The sequence below is a fragment of the Apus apus genome, chromosome Z, assembly GCF_020740795.1.
Source record: "Apus apus isolate bApuApu2 chromosome Z, bApuApu2.pri.cur, whole genome shotgun sequence".
Lineage (NCBI taxonomy): Eukaryota > Metazoa > Chordata > Aves > Apodiformes > Apodidae > Apus > Apus apus.
Genome location: NC_067312.1, coordinates 31,601,270 through 31,615,327, shown reverse-complemented (window position 1 = coordinate 31,615,327; position 14,058 = coordinate 31,601,270).

Here is a 14,058-nt window from a genome sequence, read left to right as displayed (position 1 = left end):
TGTCTGGGACACTGAAAAGGAAGTGCCAACTTCCATTCTGAAATATCTTTCACTGTAATTCTCCTGCGCTTGCTAGCATTTCTTGCATATCCTGTCATCTTGGATGATCCTTACCTAATGAAGATCTTGCTTTGTTTGGTCAGTGTTTTGTTTTGTTTTTACCTGGAAATAAGAAGTGAAACTTTGTCATGGTTTTGGACCCAACATGACAAAAAAAGGAACAGCCACATGGCAGCTCATTCAACTCCCCCCATATACACACACTCTGGGATGAGGAGGACAAAGCTCATGGGTTGAGACAAAGGACAAGGAGGGTTCTTCACTGATTAAGGTCTAGGGCAAAACAGACTCAACTTGGGGAAAAAATGATAATTTAATTTCACACTAATCAAACACACACAGGACACAGACAACACAAAGAGCAGTGCTTGCATATGTTACCCCACCCCTCACTTCTTCCTGGGCCCAAATTACTTTGATCCCAGTTTCTCTCCCTCCTTCTCCCCAGCGGCACAGGGGGACAGGGGATGGGATTTAGAGTCAGTTCACAGGCTGGTTGTTCCTGCTGCTCCTTCCTCCTCAGGAATAAGGATTCCTCACAGTCATTCCCTACTTTCCCACTGGGTCCCTGCCATGGGGAGGAGTCCTCCACAAACCTCTCCTCCATGAGTCCTTCTCCTGAGGTCCAGAGTAAGCTGCTCTAGTGTGGGCTTCTCACAGAGTCACGGGCTGCTTCAGGAACATCCAACTCCCCCGGTGCCAGGGTTTTCCAAAGCTGCGTAATCAGAGTCCACTGGCCACAAAATCCAAGTCCACTAGCCAAGTTCACCCCTCCTGGAGCCCCACTCCAGGAGTGCAGAGGTAAAGCCTGTCATCTTGCCATGGGTTGCAGGGAAACTTCTGCTAGAGCACCTTTTTCCACTTCTTCCTCACCAACCACCAGCACCACTCTCCTCCACCAGCACAGCTCTTCTTCCCCTTTCCTAGCTCTGCTGAGGTGTTATAGCAGTTCTTTCGTATGTTGATTGCTGAGGCGCATCTATTGTCCCTCTAATGGATCTTTGGCTGGGTTTTGAGGCAGGGGGAGCTGCTCATCTTCTTACCAGAGCCACTCCTTTGGCCCTTCCCCCACTACCAAAAAACCTACCAAATCAAACCAGAACAAACTTGCAGTTCAATAATGGTGGATGTAGGGTAGAGAATGGTGATGTTTCAGAGTTCTGTGAAGAAAAAAAAAATAATAAAAATCAAGTAGCTGATTCTACAGTTGCTTTGATCACTGTTTCACACAGATCTGCACAGCTGTTGGTGATCACAACCAGATGCTGGCTAGATATTTTTTAAATTCAGCATCTGCTCTTGCATAACTATTTTCATTGACACAGTCCTCTCTGGAACACTTCTACATTAACTTTGAAAAATATTTAGCATTAGTCATACTTACAGTCTTTTTAAAAATTAAACGCCACATTTCTGTACCTATGGTTAAGTATTATTAAAATTCACTGACATGCTAAATAGCTCTTGTACTTGTCTTGTCCTTCTGTGGAAAGCTTCTTATTTTTCTGGGGACTGTCCTTATGAAACTCTAGAGTCAAAGCCAGTGAATGAAAATTGCCAGCTGCAAAAGCTGACACAAATATGACTACAAAAAAGTTGGTATTTATTATTTTAGGTAACTTCCATTGTCAAACTCTATAAAGAGAATTAGGTGTTGTATAACTACTTAATATATATATTACTCTTTTTCTATGGGTTTATTATTTTTCACCCTGCTATTACTGCTCACGTCAGGACTAATTTTATGTTATCCAGAAAGCCACTTCTTTACAGGTCTGGTCAGTCCAGCTGTCTAGCTTCAGTAAGGCAAAGGTTCTGTGTTTCTTTATTTCTTCTTGTAGAGATGAACCACGTTTAATAAATAAATAAATAAATAAATAATCTTCATTCTCATTGTAGTATGGATTAACGAGTCTGTCTTCTTATTGTCATCCCTGTTGCTCAGTGTGGTTCTCCATGCAGGTTGTGGTCTCCTCTTGGCTCAAGGAAAAGGAACCCAAGATATTATTTTTTTTTCCCCCAGCTTCTGACAAGTATAAATTATACTTTCTTGTGACAGATCCCTAGAGTCAGATACTGTCCATGTGGATTAGGATAGGAAAAGACCAGATGCAGTGGGAGTAGGTCAGAGATTGAGTGGTAAGAACCTGCAGAATACCCTTCCTGCAGCTGACTGGGACAGCAACAGTGGAAGAGGGAGGTGAAGGGATAAGCATGCCAGGCAGACAGAACAGGGAACAGAATTGCTCTGCCCAGGGCTTCTTGGAGAAAGACAACACTACTGACACAACACCCTTACTACAACACTGATAAGTTTGAGGATTTCTTCTTTGGCAAACTCTTATGTGAAGCCTATCCAGAAGGATCAAGAGTTTGGCCTTTTGTAAGACTGCTTCTTTTGGATTTCCAGCATTCCATTGAAGGTATGTTATTATTTCTGACTTGTGTGTTGGGATAAAATTAATCCTCTTGTCTTTCATTTACAGATTTGTAGTCACTTTCAGAAGAAAAAATCCTAAATCCTTTGTGTTGTTTGTCTCTGTTTCTCTGTTTCTAATAGTCTTAAAATATGACAAGATACAGGGGCATCAGGGCACCATGAGTCCTTCAGGTCACCTGAAGGAAGATCATTGAAATATTGTCAAGATACTGTCCCAGACAGAATGGATAATAGACAAGATGTGTGTATGTGATGTATATGAAGTAACCAAGATTTATTGCATACAATGTTGGGGTCTTAACAATTGGACGGAAGGCACAGTGCAGCCAAAGTGTAGGCAAAATGGGAGATAAGAACAGGAGTGCAGTTTGGATGCAAAGGGTATATCAGCAGTGAATTTTACTACTTAAATTAAAAAATAAAATTAACCACTAAAATGCTGGCAACATGTTTATCAAATTCTATATTAGGCCTAGACTGTTAATTATCACCTTTAAAAGATTCTACTCTCTTAAAGTTAATAGTGAAGATTACTAAACACCAAATTTGCTAATAAACACAGTGAAAGAGTAATATTTCTCACCATTGCCAGACCACAGCTGGGTGTCCTTGAATGAACAGTAATTCTCAAGAATCAATCTCTCTGGCAAGTGTCCCCGTGAGATGAGAGAAGCCCCTGAAACCTTCAGGGAAAGTGTACGGAAATCCCCCTGATCAAAAATGGGACCAGGCTTCTGTAGAATAAAGTGGATTGACTGCTGTCATTTAACCATTAGCCATACCTCCAACATCTCTTATTGAAGAATAAAAGGAAAACAGCAGAAAAATTCATGAAGGCCTGGGACCTACCAAACAAACTCTGATGTTGATCTATTCATTCTTACTTTATCTCTATTTTAGGACTAGCTGTGGCTGGACTGAGCTCCGTGTCCTTCAACACTGGAGAGCAACTGTTGTTATGAACATCCACTTGGCCCTCTGTTTATAACTTTCAAAGTTGCTACCAACTCAGAGTTTGCTAGGCTGTTTCTCTGAGGATCTTTCACTTCAGGCATGGGACTGCAAAACTTAGAAACAAATAGGAATTGAATCGTAGAAGGAAACAGAGGCAGGCATATTGAAAGATGGAGCATCCTGCTACAGATACTAATGTTTCACAAATCTTTAAACTCCTGATCAGAATCCAATTCCAAGTTTTCCTACTTAAGAAAAGGCAGATTTGAATTATAACCTATTTGTAACGAAAACTGGATGCCGAATTTATCATTTACTGTCTACCCTTTGTACTTGTTCTTCTTTGACTCCTCTCAGACTCTGCATGCACTACTCCATCAGCTCTTCTTAGAGAACTACAGAATATATCCGGGATATTTAGTTTTCTTTTAAAGCTAGACATCAAATAACATCATTATCATTTTTTTACATTCCCTTCCATTGTAGGTGTTATTTTGGGGGAATAACACATCTGACCTTGATGAGAGTACTGTACATAAGTGTAAGCCACAAGTGGGAAAAAATACACATTTAAAAGACTCTTTGTTTTTTAATTTACAGTAATTTCAAGTAGAACAAAGGTAAAGCAATATTTGTGGCTTTGAATTATTTTATTTTTTTTACATTTCAGTCACATTTTCTCCCTAACGTGCCATGATTTGTTCATATGCCTTTAAGTATACAGGCAAAATGCATGAACTGAAAATTTTGTTGACAGGTAAATGTGAATCAGCTTCTTTCATTCAAAGAAAATAATCAAGCTCTTTTCAAATAATATAAAATGTAAATGATTGCCTTTTGGGGAGGAGGCAGGCTTATCAGCATCTCTTCTATAGAAAATTATTTCCATTTTGTAGAAGGAGGAACATATGCTGCAGTTTATCTTGTCACTTGACTGTAGTTTCTGATATTTATTAACAGCTGATTTCCTGTAGATGTTGTTCTTTCCTGTTTCTCTTCTCCCATCCCATGAATCAATTATTTTCCTGATAAATAAATCTGTGCTTTAAGTTCTCATTCCCTTAAAGAAGATTATTCTATTAATGGTTTTCAAGAAGCATTTGTAATGAGGGGTACAGCCCTGGTTCTATATATGCCTTATTACAGTCTGTATTTAAGTCTCCACTTGCTCCCCCACCCAAACTTCCTTAGGTCATTTATATCAAAACCCAAGACACTGAGATATTGTATTCATTGCAGTAAAATACAGAAATGATGAGTTATGTCTTCAATTGAAAATTTAGTACTCATTAGAGAATTATGTGGAACAGGGGCAGGGCTGGCTGTAAGATGCAAAATTTTATACAGCAACTTCAAGAAGTCTACTACAAAACTAGAGGCCAACATAATGTCCTAGGAACATGAATGCCCTACATCTGTTACTGGCAAAATCAGGAATCCTGTAAGCTATTGCTCTCCAGCTAGGTTTTCAATTATTGTAAAAAACCACAGATCTTTCCCCCTTCTTGCTTCAAATGTATCTGCTTACAATGTTCATAGTCTCGTTTCTTTCACTATTCTGTTTTAGCCTTTGATATATGTTGGGTTTGCATTGTTCTTTTTTTCTGTGGCTCATCTTGCAGGGATTGAAAAGTGAGGTTCTTAATGTAGCTCCATTTTTAATTAAGATAATAAGACATATTAGAAAAAAAAGTATCTTCTCTGATCACGAATTGATAAAGTATAACAAAGCCTTGCTATACTAGCAAGCAGCTAGCAAAGCTTTGGCCAGCTACTTAAAATGTCATTGTTAATTAAGAAAATATGAGAGCTGTATTATAATAAAACCTGTGTTCCTAGAGGTAGCAGTAGATCTCAGAACATTTGCTACCATGAGGACTGATTACAGGAAATATTCTTGTTTTCCTGTTAACTGTATTGCTTACGTCTTCAAGCTTATATTCTAAAGTTCCTAAAATCGTTCTTGACAAAATACTGCTTGTTCTAGTTTATCTATGAAAAAAGTCTATGAGAAAAGTTTATGGCATACAAAACAAAAATATTTGTTCAGTTCTTATAAAGTTACAAAAATACATTACTCACTCATAAATTACACCTATATTGTTACAAAACTATGTGAAAATAGATTTAGAAAAGCTACATGGCTGCTCTTTGCATAGAAGCAAACAGGTATGAGAAATGTCTGTTGGGAAGAAAAAAGAAAAAAAATAATCCTGACATTGCTATTTGAAAACCTAAAACCAAACCTTGGACATTACCGAACTGCCTTGAGTCCTGGAAGCAGAAATATTCCTGCTGAGCTAAGATGGAAGAGTCCTGTGACGGTGAATGTTTACTGCATAGGAAAGAGACTACGAGGAGACCATTCCTTCCTCCATGTCAGTAACAAAGGGGTGATGTTGGTAGAAGCACGAAGTCAAGTTTCTGGACTTGTAACCCCAGTCATTTCAAGCATTGAAGACACAGATTCACTTACCTTGTCCTTGTTCCACATAATTGTCTAAAGAATACTACATTTTCAGTTGAACACATAATTCATCATTTCTGTATTTTACTGCAATGACTACAATTCACTTAAAAGTGTCTTCAACCCTGGTATCTATAAAAGACTCCTACTGAAACCACAGCATCCCTGCTAAAGAAGCACACATCTAGCTGTGCCTTCCAGATGATTAAGTACTAATTTTTTGTAGATTCTCTGTCTTGTCTGAACGTGACAGGTGCAGAACTAGAGGGAAGAAAGCAGGTAAATTATGTAGCAGGCTGAATGGCTATAGTAAGAAAGAAGTTAGGATCAAATCAGCATGGGAATTCTTGTTAGTACAAAGTTAAGAAACAGATTAAATAAAAGGTTTCTTTATAATAATTTCAAATGCTTAAGTCTAATTGTCGCGGGCCGGTATTGGGGGGCTACCAAAGGTTGGAATGTACTGGTGCTTTTTAACGTAATCCCAGAAGGGCTGCACAAGCTCGTATTTGCACAGTTCCTCCTCAAACAGAGAAGATGATGGATACGACCCGTCCTGAACCCTGCTATTTTCTGCCTCAGTGGCAACTTTTGCATGAGTGGTATCTTCTGCACAAGCAGCTTCAGCATTGGTACTCTCAGTGTTCATTTTGATACCGATTGTATAGCTTGCTTCTTTTTTTTTTTTTTTTTTTTTTTTTTTTTTTAATCTATTAATTAGCAATTGAGAGCATGGTATGGGGGCTCCAAAAGACCCTCAATATCCCACTTCTGACACCAAAATGTCGCAGGCCAGTATTGGGGGGGCTACCAGCTGTCAGGATGTTTCCGCGACTTCCCCTCCCCAGTGTGGAGAGGTTTGTGAATGAGACCTCTCACAGAGGAATGGCCGCTGCGGGACCGTGTTTTAGAGGGTAGATTAGAATATCCTCCCACCACACTCACAAATTGTCACTGAGACCAATGTTTAGTTTACAAATTAATCAGTTTATTAAAGGTCAACACAAATTAAGGGATCAAGGTTCAGGAGAGGTTGTCTAGGTGTATATTGGAAAAAGGATTAAAAGGTACTATGGTCTTATCAAATGCACACACCGAGGATGAGTGTAAAATCAATGGAGTGAAAAGGTAGCCCGGCAGGAAAGTTATAGTGCGTTTGTGTGTGTGTGTGTGTGTGTGTGTGTGTGTGTGTGTGTGCATTTACTGTCCTTCCGTAGCAGGTGGTTCCTCAGATGCGGCTGGCAAGCTCAGCAGGAGATCCTTGGGGGGGCCAGCTTCCCGGGAACTGAGGCGACCACTCCCAGCAGCAGTGGCAAGCACGGCTTTAGTCCCAAAATAGGTGACGAATGCAGGCTGGGCAAGCTCCTACTTTGGTTTGGTTTGGTTTAGGCTGGGCAGGCAGGGTCCCCCAGGTAGCGGGCACAGGCAGACTCCCCCGGCCTTTTCTGCTTCTCCGGGCAGTGGTCGCGGGGCAGTCCCCCCTTCCTTCTTGGCTCCTCCGGACAGCGAGGCTGGTGTTCCAGGCAGGTTCAGGTGCTGCAGCAGGGTCTCGTCCTGGTCAGGCAGAGAGCACTGGCCTGCGGACCTTGCCCTGTTTTATAGATTAGAAATCACTGATCGAGAAAGTACCACTGTTTAAATTAGCCAATTAGCACTGGCCAGGTACATACTCTGTCAGAGGCAGTCTTTAACCTAGTGTCCATTTTTCTGCCAGTTATTGTAACCCTTATACTGTTTTTCTTGCTATGGTAGACCAGGAGGCCTGCGCCAGTCTGTCCTTGGCTGAATCAGCAAAAACATGCCACTCTTGCTTTGCTGGCTTGAAAGGCATTTTGTTTAGTCTTGTGTGGGAGGAGAGAAGATGGATCGTTCCCCACATCAACAAAGAAAAAAAGGCAATACTCTTCAGTGCATCATACTAACTGCTCACTGTGGTAATAGTAACCAGGCTGAAATTAACTGTGTGATGAGTCCTATCATTACACATGTAAGAATTCTGTTCTTCAGTCTTATAAGCCTAGGAAAAAAATCACATTTCTCTAATTAAGGTTTCTTTTTAAATTGTACATAATAAATCTTCAGTAGTTTATAAAAGTCTTCTTAAATAAATAATTTAATTTTTAACCTATTATTGCAACAAATTATAGATTGCCTTATTATAATATGACTTTCTAAAATATCTATAGCAAGTACTTTCAAAACAAAGTAGCAATCTTGAGCGTCTTTTTGCCTTGAGATATTTTAAGCAGGGTGAGTATGAAGACTTCAGAAAATGGTGAAAATATGGAGTACAAACTATGCAAACTTCAATATAAAAACATCCACAAGTTCTGGACATGGGTTCTTCTTGGAGACTCTCAAATTCCTAATTTTACTTACAGTCATTTAGTATAGTTTAACATTAATATCTCCTAAAATCCTCACTGGTTGAAGGATGTCACAGTTTGACTCAGGATCGGCAATTAAACCAGAGACAACAATGTTCTCAATCTACTCCTTCTCCCACCCACGTACAGATAGAGAAGGAGAGAGAGAATCAGAGAGCCTTCATTGGATTGAAAACTAAACTACACAGCTTTAATTAAACACTAATGATATAAGAAAATATGTATAATTATATACAAATGTGTTCAGAAGTGTGCAAACCCCTATTGCCTCCCCTCACCCCCAGCAACTCCCACAGCATCTCCTGAGCTGCAAACAGTCCCAAAAAGTCCCAGAGCTGCTGGGGAGAGCAGAGACTGATGAGGGTCAGGAGAGCTCAAGCCTGGGGGATGGTGGTGATAGATGGATAGAGTCCTCCCTGGGCACCAGCCATGGATGTAAGAGAAGGAAAGAAGAAGCAGGAAGGAATTTGTCTTCTGTGATCTCTGACCTTCCTCTGAGCTTATGTAGATACATGGAATGGAATATCTGTGGCCAGTTTTGCTGTCTGTCTAATTCAGCCTCCTATGGGGGGGTCATAGATCTCCTGGTAGCATGTGAGCTGGCAGGGCAAAGATATCACCTTGGAGTCCTGGCAATAACAAAAAATCCACTGTTTGTTATCAGTTCTAGCTGGAACATTTTGCTGCTAGTTAAAAGAAAGCTTATTGAAGGAAAAAAAAAAATCAGTAAAAGGCAAAGTGCTTTCATCCTTGCTCAAACCAGGACAAACAATTTAAAAATATCCTCTCAACATAAAACTTCACAAAAAGTAACAAGTAACACTCTTGTCCCATGGTTATATTAGAGAAGAGATAGTCAAAGAAAATTACCTTCAGTGCATTAGCTGCAACAAGAGGGGGAAAGAGTGGTTGTCAAGACAAAAGTGTCTGAATATGTAGAGTAAAAATACTAATGACAATTTCTTACATGTTGCAAAGAAAAGTATTATATTTATGAGCATCATCTTTGTGAAGTAGACTAGTTCCTACACTTAATAATTACAACATACTGCAACTAAAGTGTATTGGATGAAGAATTAAGCACTAATACTGTTTCTGTTTGGTTTAAGTGATGGAAAACATCAAATTGAACTTTCTCAGGTTTTCACTCAGTCTTTGTCATCTGATTCTTAGAAGAAGTAGAACATTTTTTGGATTAGATTTCTAATAAATCGGAACTTAAATATTTCATGGACTTTTTTTCATTAGTGCATGTAATTACTTAATTACTTTACATAGTATGAAGAAAAATGAGCTTTTTATTTTGGCTGGTTATACACTGGAAAAATATCTATGCTCTGCAGCATTTCAGTTTTCTCAAAGCACAACTGTTGTGTTGACTCTTGGCAGAAAATTAAGAACTGCAATAATCTATCCCACGAAATGCTCTTCTCTCTGGTTTGTTTCATTCTGTTAACCACATGTGGTCTGAGCCATTTATTGGCATGCGACTCCTCCACAATGAGCATTTCCATGAATCTGTCTTCCCACCTCTCTGGCTTTAAGGATTTATGTTCCATTTTGTAAGATCACAAAAAATGCATTTGTACAAACAATTCCTTCAAATAACCCTCTAGCAACTGGATGCATTGGTCTTCTTCAGTACAATTAAACAACAGTCAACTTTTAGAAAAGCCCTAGGAGATGTAGATTTAATTCCCCTTATCCAAGGACTATGTTAAACCCATGTATTGATAAAGTGCTTGTGCCATTTCCCTCTTAAGCAAATCTGGGCATTATCAGCTGCTTCATGAAGGAAGAGTGAGACAAAAGATGTGCACAGAAAGACATTGTAAGCACATTAGCTAAGGAGGAAGTTTCTGGCTCTGAACATATGTCTCTAGTGTGTACTTTCGTCTAGGGAAGAGGTGGTATTTTAAATCTAGCTTTGTAGTCATTATGTTTTATTGGCTAGTTTTCATACACTACATTCCACCCAATCCATCCCAATTTATGGAATGCCAGAAATGGTATTCTTTCAAATGTTTTTCACTCTTCATAGAAGTAATGTAAGTTCTTGGACTTCTTTTCTTCTGTCTAATGTAAACATGTATTTCCTTACTGCAAATATGACATTAAAATAGAGATAAACCAGAGTTGAACAAACATCTCACAGATTTAGGCAAACTGAAAGAATAAGAACTAGAGTTAAAGCTTTTCAGAGAAGCAGCAGATGCCTATAGATCTCAAGACTGATTGAGATTAGTTCTGGTTTTATTAAATTTATTAGCCTTGGGCAGTAGTCTCAACTACATTCTTTATTTTATTGTTTTTAGAGCAACAACATTGTTGTTAGTGAGTAAAATATAACAAGAAAAGAAGTCACAACATAGATTGGAGGTATTTTAAAATTTTCTAAATCATGTTAACCAACAGTAACAGAGTTATATAATGCATTAGTTGAATCTTTGCACCCTGAAAATAAATTGTCAAATGGTCCTGGCTTAATGTTTTGTCCCTGTCTTCTCTCTCTAAGCAAGACACTTCCCAGGCTGACACACATACATGGCACGACTTGTGCTATTAAACCTCCTTTGTGCTCTACAGGTGTAAACTTTTTTTGTTTCCTTAGTTTATCTAGAAATCTGCAGGTATACGTTAGGCAAAGTTCAGTTTCCTAGGACAGGCACTTAATGTCAATGCACTGAATTATATGGACATTCATGCATGACTGGCAAATATGACATAATGACTACAGGGGTTTGTTCCCCTTCCATGTGTCAGCTGGAGGGTAGGTAACACAGTCAATCAGACATCTACGTTTAAGCAAATTACTCCCACCTGTTTGCTTTTCTGTTATATAGAAGCATTGACTGCCCTGATGGCCTGATATGACTTGTACTACTGGTTGCTGTGGTACTTAAAATATCCTGTGCTTTCAGCTCCCTTCTTCTAGCAGGTGAGACAGTGAATACAGGCAGATACGAAGATGTAGTAATTTTTTAAATTATTAAGTTATTCTCAGTCAGCACTATGTTAGACTTCATCCAAGTTTGCCTCCATCATTTCTGCTCCTCAGAAATAAGAGAACCATGCCTCTATATATGTCCTAACATTTTGGAAGAAGGGGACAAAGTAAAGACATAGCCCAGCAAAGCAGCAAAACCTTTACTTTGTTCTTAACCTGTGAGACTGATGATAAAGATGATATCTAGAATTGCTAATTTAATTAAATATAGTGTTGGTATTTTGCCTATTGCTGTTTACTAAACCTTAGTACTAACTGTTAACATTGATGGCAATTTAAATTGAAAATTGGATCATTTAAAATGCAGTTGTGGTTTATGTCCAAGATAGCTGACTTCTAAAAGTTCTAAAATGTCTCTATATTTCTGCAAATTAATAAGTCCAAGGTTGCAAATGTTAATATTTTGGACAATAATATCTTAACAATTAATTTCCTTTTTTGCACTTATTTATTGCATAGGATCATATAGAGTTTTGGCTTGGTAAGCAATTTAAAGATCACCTAGTTCCAACCCCTGCATAAGTAAGGACACTTTCCACTAGACCAGGTTGCTCAAAGCCTCATCCAACTTGTCCTTGAACACTTCCAGGATGCAGCATCCACAGCTTCCCTGGGCAGCCTGTTCCGGTGTCTCACTGCTCTCACTCTAAAGAATTCCTTCCTAATGTCTAATCTAAATCTACCCTCTTTCTATTTGAAACCATTAGCTCATCCTGTCACTACATGGCCTTGCAAAAAGTCCCTCTCCTGCTTTCCTGTAGGCACCTTCAGGTGCTGAAAGGCTGCTCTAAGGTCTTCTCAAAGACTTCTCCTTGCCGAAGAACTCTCTTAGCTAGTCCTCACAGAGGTGCTCCAGCTTAACTCCTACCGTGCTCAGTTTTTTATGGGTTTGATGGGTTTCCTTTGAATAAGAATTTTCATGGCTTTGCTATGAAGTTAAAGCTCAGCAAAGTAACATTACTGGCTTGTGAAGTCAACAGGAAAAGATATCAGTTCCCATTATCAGTTAAGAAAAAACAAATGTTAAAAAATAAATTATTTTTATTAATTTTATGGTTGGGTTTTAAGTGAGAAAAAAGTATGACCAGCTATGTATCAAACCGAATAAGAACAGATGTATAAATTACCAGCAACAGACAAATGTCTTCCTGTTGGAGGAAAGAGAAATTTCTCATAAAATCCTTTCTCTTTTAAGTTATTAGAAAGGTATGGAGATGAAATGGTGCCTACCTCAATTACTTTACATTCTTGCTATATCAAAAAGCTGAACAACATATCAGCTTTTCTTTCTCTTCTATATTAATTTTAAAAATGCCTATTGCTCTTGAAAATTAGGCATTCAAAGGTTTTGCAGGTGTTGTACAACCTTCTCCAGGCAGCAGTACCATTAACAAGGCTCCAGGCATGACATGCTTTCCCTTTTCAAATTTTCTTTTTAGTTTGAAATCATAAAACTGGTGGTATTAATTTTTTACAGTAGTTTCACCCAATGATTAATTTATTTATCTTCCTCATCTTATTTCTCTATCATATGCATTCAAAATTCAGGACTGTAGTATCATTTCCACATTGTACAAGTCTGGAGATTAAGGAGTCTGATTCTTGCTTCAGCAGCTGGAATTAGACTATCACCAGCTATGTATTAATTATATCTCACAATTTTTTTGCTATCAGATAAGAATTCAAAAAGTTTTGGTTTCCCAATCACTCACTTAACCACAGCAATGAAACTGCAAAGCTGTTTGTTGTCTTTCATGAGAGATTAAGCTTTGGCCTACAGCCAGCCAATCTGAGCCAGCACTAATATAATTCACAACTGGAGGAAGACAATCAATTAATCAATGCTATAATTTGGAACTGACCACAGCACTAACACTGATAGCTGTTAGACTTACTGACTGACACCTTTTAGGATTAATGAAGTGGCAAAAGCAGACAAACTGAAGATTCCTTTAAAGACTTTTTTGCTCTCAGATCAAGCTGCCCACTCTATTTTGTCATTTTTTTAACTTACATATGCCAGTGTGAAATACTCATGTAAATACAGAGTACTGAAAAGTGCAAGTTACTTTATCACTGATAGATTAGGAGCCAATTCCTTCATAGATCTGCTTGTTGATTTGAACTCCCAAAAAAATTACTTAGGATTTAGCACAGGACTGTGAAAACAGACCTTATCTGGAAAAAAAAATAAAAAAAAAATAGAACTACCTCTCAAGTTAACATTTGAAACAGCATATACAGTCTTTGGTTAGTTTCTCAGTAGACCAAATACTGCCCCACAGACAACACTGCAATTAGTTGAAGGAAAGACTGCACTGGATAAAAAAAATAATTCTTATTTCTCAATCCTGTAAGATTCTATCATTCTATTACCAAGGATCTTTCATACTTCCATTTTTGGTTTTCCTTCATGGAGATGACAAGTTAAGCAATATGTTCACAAGATATAGCTTCAGGAATAGTTGCTAAATAGTTTTGATATTGTAACTCCTTTGATCTCTATGCTTTGAGCTGAGCTGCTCAAGGATACACTATAATTGTTTATGTGATGCAATGACTCAAGGTTTTTTAGAGTAAATGAAAGAATTGTAATATAATGCACATGGATTATACCTCTGTGTACATATGAATCATAGTCACATACAAATTACTGGTACTACACCTCCGTTCTTTTGTACTAGCTGTGACAGCTGACCCAGAGAAACAGCAGAATATAGAGTATGCATATACAGCAACAGGA